Source organism: Bombyx mori, chromosome 28 (genome assembly GCF_030269925.1).
Source record: "Bombyx mori chromosome 28, ASM3026992v2".
NCBI lineage: Eukaryota > Metazoa > Arthropoda > Insecta > Lepidoptera > Bombycidae > Bombyx > Bombyx mori.
In genome coordinates, this window is record NC_085134.1 from 3,541,586 (window position 1) to 3,555,550 (window position 13,965).

Genomic DNA, 13,965 nt, shown 5'->3' on the forward strand with positions numbered 1-13,965 from the left:
GAGGTGTCTATGAACTCCGACCAAATTTAGGCGGTCTGTGTATCTTGACAATCTCAGCTAATTAAATACTAATATAAATTTGAAAAACTATAATAATTTGTTAAATTGGAGTATAAATATTTTTATCATTACCTTACTTATTAAATTTTCCATTAATTGGAATACTTAGTACGGTAAAGGTCGGTATAGGATCTTAGAACTCACATCTCAAGGTAGGTGGTGGCATCTACGTTGTAGATATCTATGGGCTCCAGTAACCACTTAACATCAGGTGGGCTGTGAGCTCGTCCACCCATCTAAGCAATAAATAAATAAAAAAATACTAATAAAAATTTGAAAACTAATTTGCTAAATATTTTTATCATTACCTTACTTCCTAATTAAATTTTCCATTAATTTGAATACTTATTATGGCATAGATACATCTGTAGTTAGTGCATCACAATATGTCGAACAGATAATGACACCATCGATAATAATAGTTCATGCGATCTTAATAATATCAATAATAGCGACCCGCCCTCGCTTCGCTACGGAAACATTAAAACAAACATGAAACAAAAAAAAAAAATTAAAAAAAAGTAGCCTATGTTCATCAGGGACAATGTCGGCTTCTAATGGAAAAATAATTTTTCAAATCGGTCCTGTAGTTTCGGAGCCTATTCGAAACAAACAAACAAACTAATCTTTCCTCTTTATAATATTAGTATAGATAAGAACAGACACATTCACAATAAAACAACGCTGCAAACCGTCAGTTTTCGAACGCACAAAAAAAAGCATATGTGATTTCTATCTAGCCTTCTGTCGCAAGCTTCTCTTGGGCTATGTTTAATCAACTGCAATAATAAAGCCGTATTCGTGGCAGCTCTGTTGGTAATGTACTCGAAAACGGGTTTGCTTCTGTCAGGGCGTCGTGCGAACGTAAAATTATAATTGCGACTTAACATTGTTTCGTATTTAAGATTATTATTGTTGTTTTTTTTTAGCGGTAAATTTCACAACAACTTTATTTATTTACTAGCGACCCGCCCTCGCTTCGCTTCGGAATCATTAAAACACACATGAAACAAAAAAAAAAAAAAAAAAGTAGCCTATGTTCATCAGGGACAATGTCGGCTTCTAATGGAAAAAGAATTTTTCAAATCGGTCCAGTAGTTTCGAAGCCTATTCGAAACAAACAAACAAACAAATCTTTCCTCTTTGTAATATTAGTATAGATTTTTATTTATTTATTATTTGTGGTCACATAGGTTAACAAAGATTAATAAGTTAATATTAATAAATGTATCACTATGTCCTGCTAGTAAAGCGTACAAATATTAGGTGTAAGTATAATCTACATAAAGTAAAAAAAAACTTAAATTATAATTATTGAACTCTATTCTACTTTATTATCTAAATTATCTAAAGTTATCGTCTAAATATTCTGACATACTATAGAAAGCCTTATCTAATAAAAATACTTGCAATTTTTGCTTAAAATCTTGTAAATCTATTGTCTTCAAAATTTTTATAGGTAGTTTATTAAATATTCTTGATGACATACTAAAAAAACTCTTGTCACAAAGGGCAGTTCTATGAGGTAGCGAAGAGATCTTTAAAGTATTCCTAACAGATTGCGGTTTTGCAAACAGATGTTTGTTCGTTTTGACAAAAATCGCTACCTCATAAATATATAAAGATGTAAAAGTCATGATTTTTAACTTTTGGAAGAAAGGCTTACATGAGTCTGGTACAAGAATCTTTGCTATAGCTTGAATATAGACTAAAAACAATAATTATCGAAATCGGTTGGTGTGATATTGAGTTATTGAGTTATTCATCTATTTGTCGCGCACGTACTTAATGCAAATTTACGACTTATATGGTTTTCTCATTTATACAATTCATTATCAGAACTGGATTAAATTGGACCACGCGGGAAGCGTCAGCTTTCTAATAAAAAAAGAATCATCAAAATCGATTCACCCAGTCAAAAGTTATGAGGTACCTAACAAACATAAAAAAAAACATACAGTCGAATTGAGAACCTCCTCCTTTTTTGAAGCTGGTTAAAAAAACAAGATACCAAACTCGTAATGTAACCGCAAAACAAAATGACAACTCTTTTTAGATATACATATTTTTTTATAATAATTATTTTAAATGTCATTAAAAACGAACCTAAAAATTGAAAAAAAAATGCTTTACATGATATTATCAAAATAACCCTTCTACTTCTTAAAGTATTTATAACTACTGATACCATGCACCTCACGCTTTTTTTACAATAAAATCATTTTTTCTTACACTATTTTTAATTCAAATTTATTAAAATTTATTTACTATTTTTTAGTTGGATTTTCTATAAAAGCGTTATTTGTTAGTCTTTTTAAACTACATATTATTTATATTTCATTTTTTAGTTGACTTTAAATTTTTCCAATTATTATTTTTTCTAATTTTTTATAAAATTAAATATTGAATTGTTATCGGTCCTTAATAAGTATACCAAATTTCTAGTTAATTCGACGTTTTGAAGGGGGTCAAAATCATGTTCAAAGATTCCGTTACAAACATACATACATACGTCTGAAGCTAATAAAAGCGTATTAAAAATAGTCTATAAGTTAAAATCGCTGAAAAATACTTAATAAAACTACCGCTCTGATAAATTATCCTTACAAACTTAATTCTTAGGTCAACATCTTGCTAATTGGAGCAGTACTGAGTCAGTTTAATCTTTGTCTGATTTTAATTCGTAATGTTATTAAGACAGGGAGCCCGGCGGTGTCATTATTAAAAACTTTTTAAGCCCTCATGAAAGCTTGAAACGAGACGTTGAAAGAACTTACGCTGGCACGGCTTTGAGCGCTTGTGAACACACGTTATGTAACTTCGTTGATATGTACATATTTTTTGCTTTGACACGTGAACGAGCTCACGCCCCACGTGGTATTAAATGGTTATCGGAGCACGTGGAAATCAATGACGTCACAGTTAAATAATACAAGGGTCGCCCCACCCGTCAAATCGGAACGCATAATTGTTATGCGGCAGAAATAGGTAGGGTGGTGGTACCTACGTGCAGACTCATTAGGCACTCTACCACCACGCGAATTATAGTTATTGCAAATTTTATTATTAACATACGATGTAATTCCTTAAATGTGAAGGTCATTCGTGAACATGAAGGTGGGTGGCGCATTTACGTCGTAGATGTCTATGGGATCCAGTAACCACTTAACACCAGGTGGGCTGTGAGCTCGTCCAGCCATGTAAGCAAGTAAAAAAAAAAAAAAAAACCTATATTTAGTTAATATTTTATTATAAAAAAAAAACACCTGCATGCGGAATTCGAACACTGGCAAAGTCGCATTACTTGATACGAATGACCTAGGCGTCTTATCTTTTAGGCCACGAAGACTTATAATAAGTTTCGGTTTCGGCAAGGCGTAATGTGAGCGTGTAAGTACTGTCATAATGTTTATTACTTATTCTATGGAAGAGTTATGTATGCGGTGAACTGTTCAATCTCATATCTCAAGGTGGGAATTAGTTTTCTTTGTGTTCACGGCTTCTTCATACCAGAAAGATGATTTCGATTGTATTCATCTCATAAAGCCCTTACATCGTGTATGTAATCGAAATAAGGTAATAAATCACTTCCATTAATTCTTACTACTCACTACTACTACTTATCACTTCTTACTGGTGGTAGGACCTCTTGTGAGTCCGCGCGGATGGGTACCACCACCCTGCCTATTTCTGCCGTGAAGCAGTAATGCGTTTCGGTTTGAAGGGTGGGGCAGCCGTTGTAACTATACTGGAGACCTTAGAACTTATATCTCAAGGTGGGTGGCGTATTTACATTGTAGATGTCTATGGGCTCTAGTAACCACTTAACACCAGGTGGGATGTGAGCTCGTCCACCCATCTAAGCAAAAAAAAAAGAGTTCTTTAATTCAATGCAACACATTAGATCGTTGCAATTATAAAATCTATTCGTCAATTATATAGGTATAGATAGCTCTACATAGAAAAAAAAATACGACTCTAATAAGCGTGGAAATAAAAAGCTCCAAGTGACGCTCATGAGTTACAGGAGAGGCCTTAGTTGCTTAGTCTGCAGTCGGAGTCGCAACGAAAAAAGGCTGAGGGCGGTCGAGCACCACTCTAGACGGACATTGCGCTTTTCAAGCTTAGAACAAAAAAGCGCTCTACCCTATATATACTCGTAGTTTCGTTAAGTCGGCGTGCAATTTGTGTGACCGGACTTGAAATTTTCTAGTGACGTGGGCAGCGTTCTTTAGTTTCTTGACCGTCTTAATACTGTGACGTGTGACGTTTTTTTATTTACTAGAGGTCCCGCAGTAGTCGAAATTCGACTATAATTAATTGGAATTGTAAGTTTGTACACTATTATGATTGTATTTTATACTTCTATAATCACAAATTTCGCCAAGACTACACTATAAAAAATATTAACAAAGACAAACAATGTTTAATATATTCTCAATTTGACAACATACGTCAAGAACAAAAGTTTGACAATAAATAGTATGCATGCCTGTGTGCGTCAAATACATGGTATGTAGTGTGTGTAATGTTTTCTTTATTGATTTAATGTATCTTTTATGCATTATTTAAAAAAAATATTAGCATTGTGCACTTCTTCTCTATATTCTCTATAAGTGTGGAAAATTTCATACTCCTCCGTCCGCGCAATTTTCGTAAAAAGGGATACAAAGTTTTTGCTTCACGTATTAATATATAGATTTACTAGCTGACCCGGCAGACTTCGTAGTGCCTCAATCGATAAATAAAAGACCTAAACCTTATTTAATTCCAAGAATTTTCATATTTATCTACCTTTTAAGCCTTGTTTCTTTTTTCTCTACCTATGCTGATAGCCTTGAGAGGCTATTTCAGCTTCACCCTAGCGTGTAGGTGAACTCTTGGGGCTCAAGCCGGAAGTGTTGCTAATTCTGGCCCTAGCAAGAGCAGTGCTTCGCAGAATCTATCACCGGATCGGTAAGGCGACCCACTGAGGAGATCCGGCGAGAAACTCAGTGGGCTGTGTCTATGGGACAGGTTGTTAGTGAAGCTATACCTATATTATTATTGTATTGTAATCCAACACGAGTAAGTACTTTAATTATGAAAATTACAGATAGGTATAATTATTTTATACTGGTTTTATTTTACCTAGAACGTCTTTTGAGTCCGCACGGATAGGAACCACAACCCTGCCTATTTTTGCCGTGAAGCAGTAATGCGTTTCGGTTTGCAGAGCGGGCCGTTGTATTGTACTGAGGCCTTCGAACTCATATATCAAGGTGGGTGGTGGCATTTTACTTTGTAGATGTCTATGGGCTCCAGTAACCTCCCAACAACAGGTCGGCCGTGAGGTTGCCACCCATTTACTAACATCACCCAGCAATAAAAAAAATTTAAACCTTGTTTCGAGGCGTGCCCCACGTGTATCTTTGGACTGCAGTATCATATACAAGCTGTCTCCGTCAATAGATCTGCCATAAATAGATTCCCTTGAAAAACACACTCTTTGAACTATTACTTTGAAAAATGACGTCCAAACTCATTGTTCAGGTAAAGAAATGCCTCAAATTTCGTTCGAAATTTTCAAACTGCTAAGTAAATTTTCGGTTCAAACTCCAACGCAACTATTTTAATAAAGAATGTCTCTGACGTGACCTGTGTCATTTGAAACTATAAGCATTGCGTCCTTCTCTAGCCCATGAAAGTGCTCGTTGTCTAGAAAAGGATGGACGTCGGTCATCTGGCTAGCAGTAAAAACTGGCGGAAATTGGTCGGACCCTTTTCAATGTAACGCCAAACCTATCTGTGGATAAGAAAGTTTCTAAATTAAACATAGGGATTCGGAGTTCTATCTTCCATTCGTTTTAGTATAAAGCATTGTACACAGAATGCATTGAAATAGATATTGTAAATGTACCTAGATACTGTGAGTTATTCTGAATATCATAATCATAAAAAACAAATTTGAAAGTTTAACTTTTATGGCAGGCAGCGACTTGGCTCCGCTCTGGCATTGCTCACGTCCATGAGCGACGGTAACCGCTTACCACCAGGTGGGCCGTATGCTCATCTGCCTGCAAAGGCAATAAATCTTACTCGCGACGCGCGAGGTCAACGAACTCGAAGGATAGCGCGTCTTTCATTGCTTGTTCGCGAATTGTGAACTGACGAAAGTTGTAAGTATTTGTGGTTAGTTGTTTTCCCCGATTATTTAAAGGTCGTAGCACATTCGCGTTTTGAAATCGAAACCCACCTCATACATACACACCTAAACTTAAGCCTAAACTCTCAATTAAATCAGCTATTGACTTACAAAATTCTAGACAGAGTGAATCAAACCCACATGGTAGTTGCCGCTTTCCTACCCAAAAATTGGTCAAACATTCCCATATAGGAAGCAACATCGTGTAATATAAAAGAAACTCGCGAAAATTATAATTTGCTTAATTACTGGTGCTTATATTGTGAGTCCGCATGGGTAGATATCCAATCTATTTCAGTGGTGAACGAGTAATGCGTTTCTGTTTGAAGGGTGGGGCAACTGTTGTACTATAAAATTGGGTCTTCGAACTAATGTCTCAACACACATTCCGCTTGCAACGCCATCGAGCTATTACTGCCGTGAAGCAGTAACGCGTTTCGGTTTGAATGGTGGGGCAGCCGTTGTAACTATACTGAGACCTTAGAACTGATATCTCAAGGTGGGTGGCGCATTTACGTTGTAGTTGTCTATTGGTTCCAGTAACCACTTAACGTCGGGTCCACTCATCTGAGCTATAACAAAAAATAAAATCCGTTATTAAATACATACATACCGAGCTCGCCTTCTGGCCATGTTTGCAAAAAGACTCCACAAAACGCACTGCCCAGTACACACGGGAAAGATAATAAAAGCTAGTTTAAAGAAAATTAAAAAATTCAGGGGTCCGCCGCCGAATGGCTTCCGGCAGGACACGAAACAGTCGCGGCCCATAAACTTCTGTTGTATTCGTTCTTACGATTTCCATTTTACGATTTCATAATGTGCTCGTAAAGTCACTAGATGTGCGCGGTCCGTGTTCTTTATTGCCTCGATTTGTAATTCTTTAATGCGCCGCTGTTGGTCGTATAAATTCTAAGGTGATAGACAGTAAGTAATGGTAATGATGATAGAACCTATTGAACATCGTTTCATGTATTAAGTGAAAATACTGAATCTCTTCTTTTTCTCCAACTTATCCCACTAGGTGGGGTAGCCACAGCTAATTTTTCTCTTCCATTCTGTTCTATCCGCCGTCATTTCAACACTCACTCCTCCCTCTCTCATATCGTCATTCACACACTCCATCCATGTCTTCTTCGGTCGACCTCTTCCCCCTCTACCTTACACTATCATTTCCATACATCTCCTAGTCACATGCATCTTCTCTCTACATATCACATGTCCATACCACGCTGAATAAAGTGAATAAAACATGTAAATATCTTAATTTTGTTATGTTTGAAAAATCTATATTTGAATGTGAAAGATTTTTAGAAATAAGAATATTAAATTTATATAACAAAAAAAGGGATGAAGTAAGAACAAAAGAAGAAATATAAAAAGTCCCTCTAAATGACAAGTTGCAATAGATTTTATCAATTTTATACACGTTATATAGATTATCTCTATACTATATACTATTGAATTACTACTGGAGATAAAACCTAAGGAGGGTTGACGTTAGACAGGGGAGGGTCGTTAAACTCATGCCGCATCCCGATGTAGCACAATAAGGGACCATGCTTTTTTATTGCTTAGATGAGTGGACGAGCTCACAGCCAATCTGGTGTTAAGTGGTTACCGGAGCCCATAGACATCTACAACGTTAATACCGCCACTCACCTTGCAGACGGTCAGCAAGGGAGACGAAGAAACCTAATTTTTAGCAAAAACTTGTTAAGTTTTTTGAAAATTATGAATAATACTCGACTCCATTCGTTTTGCTGACGGAATTTTCTTGGGACACAGACTCATTGTTTCTCGTGCGTCGTACTGTGACGAGCCATGGAATAAAAGCCTTACATGTCAACTCATATTATTGTCACGGCGGCGTTGAATTCAAATTATATTAAGCCGCTTAAGAACTGCCTTTTGAACACGGTTTTTAAGCTTGGTAGCCATGTTCGTTTGTATATAACGGAATTGTTGATAATTATTTTTACCGACTTCCAATTAAATTCTGTCTTGTTATTCCCTTCCCACAAAACCAATTTCAATTCTCACTCCTTTACTGTGCACGCGGTCAGACTGTGGAATTCGTTGCCGGCTGACATCCGAGTTTGCAAGTCTGTTTCTGTTTTTAAATACAAGGTCAAACAATTCTATCTCTCATCAACCAACCGAATGATAATTGTTCTATACCCTTCGTATATATTATTTATTATTATATATTTATTACTTATAATATTTTGTATTCAAGTTTAACAATATTTGCTATGTGTATGTGCATTACTATAATTCTCATGTTGTATTTGTTATTTTAGCTGTTCTACACACACTCATCACTTTTAATTATTATTCTCATAATCCTCTCGCAGGTCTGCTGGAAGAGATTTCTTAAAGAAATATGCAGTGCTTTTGTACATGATTTGTCTACCTTTTTGTGTGTATATAAATAAATAAATAATAAATAAATAACTGAAATATTTGCACATGCATTACCGTTTAATGGGAATATAATAATTTTATAACTTCGCTCTAATATCCCTTCAAGAGGTAGGCAGCGGCTTGGCTCTGCCCCTGACGTTACTGACATCCATGAGCGATGGTAACCACTCATCATCAGGTGGGCCGTATGCTTGTCTGCCTACTATTACCTAGGACATAGTACCATGGACTTTCGAAGTCGTCATGGCCTAAAAGATAAGACGTCTGGTGCGTTCGTATTTAGCGATGCACCGGTGTTCAAACCCGCAGGCGGGTACCAATTTTTCTAATGAAATACGTACTTAAGAAACCTTCACGATTGACTTCTACGATGAAGGAATAACATCGTGTAATAAAAATGAAACCCGCAAATTATAATTTGCGTAATTACTGGTGGTAGGAGCTCTAGTGAGTCCGCACGGGTAGGTACCACCACCCTGCCTATTTCTACCGTGAAGCAGCAATGCATTTTGGTTTGAAGAGCGGGGTAGCTCTTGTAACTATACTCAGACCTTAGAACTATATCTCAAAGTGGGTGGCGCATTTACGTTGTAGATGTCTATGGGTTCCGGTGACCACTTAACACCAGGTGGGCTGTGAGCTCGTCCACTCATCTAAGCAATAAAATAAAAAATAAAAAAAACAATAAATACATGTGTGCAATTCACACGCGGTAGAAGTGAAACCTTCCAAAATTAAAATACAATTATCCTAAACGTCTTAAGTATATGTAAAATTTTGTCATTAGTAAATAATTGTAAGGTAGCGCCCTCTGTGAATTGATATTTTAATTTCACGTATAATCCTAAATTAAAATTCACTACAAAAGCTTTCATACACACGTTAGTATTAAAAAATCTCACAGATGGCGCTGTATTAAATAGTATGTATATTTCTGTCTCATTCTTTGCTGGCTTCATCCTACACATTTTTGTATTTGTGTCTCTTACCTGTCGTTTTTTCCGTTGCATCCGGTTTGAAATCACAACGATTCTAAAGAAGTTTTCACTTCAAAAACAGATGAAGCCAAGCATAAAACTCACTAACATTCAAGTGGCGGCTTAGCTATGCCTAGTTATGCCGACTATAAGCAACAGTAACCATTACCGTTAAAAGGGCCGTATTTTCATCTACCTATAAAGACTATAAAAAACCTGTCTTGTCTGTCTATCTTGTATTGTCTGTCTGGATTAGTGGTTCTATCATGGATCACAGTTTACCTGGTGTTAAGTGGTATACATACGACACAACGTGAATTCTACCGTCAACTTTAAGACAATACGTCAAAGTCTTAATTGAATTGTACAAGGTAGTCCCACCCTGCAAACCAGTCTGCTTCAGTAGAGAAAGAAAGAATGATGGTACCTACCCGTGTGGGCTTACAATATGCCATATCACTAGTAATACTACTTTTGTCGTAAGTTCTTGACGCGAAGTAGAATTCACACGACCATACCGAAATATTTTTTAAAGCGCATTGAGATTGCAATGGTAGTGGCAAACGTCTGTCATCAGTCTGCCTACAGCATATATTGCGATATTGAGCATGTTGTCAAAAGAGGTCCTGATAGCCTAGAGCGGCTAATGGTCACAAGGAGAGTGGAGGGAGAAAAGCTAAGAAATAGGATCCTGATATCGGACAAATCCGAGAGTCGACCCACAGATAAAGAAGATCACTAGGGGAATGTTACTTGACCTCATTAAAATAAATTCCGTACATAAGACATGGCGTACTCCTCCCAAGTTTTATGTAAATCGATTCTACAGCGAAAGCCATCAAGACTGAATCTCATTGAATATGTAAATAGCAGGTAAAATTGAAAATGCCTTACCATCGGCCATTAGTTCAAAGTAGGGCTTGCGTTTTTTTGATAAGAAAAAAATATTTTAAAATCATTTAGGGTAGACGAAAATAAAAACATCCAAGTAATATTTAAAAAAACATCCAAGTAATATTTAAAAAAACATCCAAGTAGTATTTAAAAAAAAATGAAATTAAGGATTTAATAAAATTTTCATTGCCTTGTCTTACTCTCGCGTAGTCATATGATTATATTATAATGTCACCGAACAATTTATACATATTACTAGCTGAACCGGCAGACTTCGTAGTGCCTCAATCGATAAATAAAATACCTAAACTTTTGTATAAAATAAACTTAAAACAAACAAAAGGAATCCGTCCGACGGGGGACACATCAAAGGACAACCAAATTGCTATTCTTATTTCATTCCGAGCATTTTCATATTTATCTAGTTTAGTCTATTTATTTATCACTTATTTATCAAAAGTTTTAGCGAGACTAACGAACAGCAATTCATTTTTAAATATATATATTACAATGGTAGGCACATTGTAGTGAATTCAAAATTAAATTTTAATTTCGGTAATTCTAGCAATTATTTGCCGTTGCCTCATGTTCTCAATCGGGCCAGTGCCACAGTTCTGCCTATTCTGTCGAAAAGCAGTCATGCATTTCGGCTTGGAGCTTGAATGTAATCAAGACTTCAAAGTCACAGTACGCGCTGTAGTGTAGTACATAATATTTGTTTCTGTGTGGTTTGTCAAACCGAATTATCCGTCTGAACTCCAGCTTGTGTTCAGCAATGCGTTTCGTAGAGCTCAGCTGCTCTAATGCCAAAAACGAACTGGGAAGCCGGTAGAAAGATTTGTCTGCCTCTTAAGTCCTACCCACAGTCTTCAGTAACTCATTAAATATACTCATAATATTGATATGAACAGTTCTTTAAATGTAGATAGTAGCGAAAATTTCAAATAATTCGTAGTACATAGTTGTCTATTGTTTTATGTTATTAATACTGTTAAGATAATAAATTTATCAATACTGTTAGTGTGTGGGTTTGCGTTAGAGCTATGAACTAGTGTGCTCAGCGCCGAGGAGAATCTTCGTTTCCGACAAAAGAGGACTTTTAAATTACTATGCGTATTCTCTTGGTTCTCATGGAATTTCATATGGTATATATATATTTAAGGGAATTTTTAAGGGATTTTATGACCTGGTAAGTAAAACCTTTAGGTCAAGTCTTATTATAATTTATATTTTTATTGTTATGAAAAATGATAATATGAAGTGAAATGAAATGAAATGTGATGAGATGATATGGTATGAAATATAATCTCAGTAAAATGGTGGTAATTTACTGAAACTGTTTCAGTGGACTTTTTGGAGGATCCCGAGAAACTACGTTCAGCGGCTTTGTTTCATTTCCCCACATTTGTGCACTTTCACAGATACTAAACAGTTAATAAACCACCGTTATTACACATTTAAACCTGAAGAAACACTAAATGGACAAAATAAAACAAATCACACAACTTCACTCCTCGCGTTCCCACAGAAGTCGTATACATATATATCACTTTCTTTTGTTGTGTGAATTGGGAGGGTCTGTGTCCAGTAGTGGACAACCGTGGGCTGATGGTGATGATGACTATGACTCACTTGTTACTGAACGATAAACATTACGAAAAAATTACATAAAGTTTAATAAGAATATATTTAATATTTATTATAAACTTTGCGGTGCCAGCCCTAGGCTTAACGGAGAGGTTTTGTAATCTTTATTGATTGCCGTTAAGAGAGTATCAAATTAATTTGTATTAGAAAAGACAGCTTGCCCGGAATGCGTTCAACGAGTTTCAGATTTTTATGAAAACGGCGTTTGAAGATTTAAACAGAGTTGTTTCCAACGTGTACAAATTAGACAGTCTAATTTGAAACTTGGTAATGGCGCTAATCAATAAACTAGCCTTAGGTGTAGGGTATTTTGATCGACTTCAAAAAAAGAAGGATGTTCTCAATTCGACTTTATTTTATTTTGTACTAGCTGACCCGGCAGACTTCGTAGTGCCTTAATCGATTAATAAAAGACCTAAACTTTTGTATAAAATAAACTTAAAACAAATAAAAGGAATCTGTCCGACGGGGGACACATCAAAGGAAAAACAAAATTGTTATTTTTATTTAATTCCGAGCATTTTCATATTTATCTACCTTTTAAACCTTCTTTGGACTTACAAATAATTCAAGATCAAAATTAGCCAAATCGGTCCAGCCGTTCTCGAGTTTTAGCGAGACAAACGAACAGCAATTCATTTTTATACAATATATAGATATTAAATTTTTTCTACATAAATCATGTAATTAATTGGAAGCTGGTGCTTTTCATATGGTCCCATTTTATCAAGACCTCAATCTCTCAGTGGTTTTTGGGATAACCATATTAATGAAAATTTATTGATTTCAAATGACGTCATTTCGATTTCTATTTGTTCAAATCTGATTTCTCTTTTGTTAAAATTTTGGATTACATTTAGTTTGTTAATGTTCTGTTATATTGTACACTTTAAAACTATTGCTATCTTATTTTAATATGAATGTTTATGATTTGCTCTGTCTTAGTAAATTCTTCTCTGTATACCGTTATATTTTGCATACTATTAATTGTATTTTTTCTGTATTATAAATTTTAGCTAACTTTATGTGAATGTAAACTCAACTACATCCTTATCGATCAGTCCATTTTAGATGTTCATCAGCCCAGGAGAAAGCTTGACGAAGTTCGAGCGTAAAGATTAGAAGAAAGAAATTAAGAAAAATAAATAATAAAAGATTATCTTGGTGTAGTATTTTTCTGACAATAGAACCAATCTTGGCGTAATGGGATTACTACAGTGCACTAGCGTTTTGTAGCCTGGAAGCATTCAGTAGAAACTGCAAGAATCAATTATCGGGCCAGAGGGATTTTTGATTACAACTATACATACTCATCTTGTTTGCTGTTTCCTAAGTTTGGTGTTGATTTAAAAATTAGAAATCACAGTAGTGGAAGTAGAAGTGAATTGGAGAAAACGCAAAAAATAAGACAGTATCCTAGCACATTCCCTGTGACCGAATGGTAAACAGTCGACGTCGCCCAAAACATGTCATTTCGGATCCGCCCGATCCACTAACGGTGCTTTTGGGTACCTCAAACATCGGTCATCGTTCTCGTCGAACCCGTCGCTTGCGACGAAGGCTCTGCGAGAAAATAAACCCACAGACACAGCCCACTGAGTTTCTCGCCGGATTTTCTCAGTAGGTTGCGTTTCCGATCCGTTGCAGAAGCACTGCTCTTGCCAGAGTTAGTGCTAGCAACGATGTCAGGTTTAAGCCCCGTGAGCTCACCTACTAGTTCAGTGAATCTAGAATAACCCCATCGTTAACTGTGCAACTGAGGGTTTTAAAATTCTT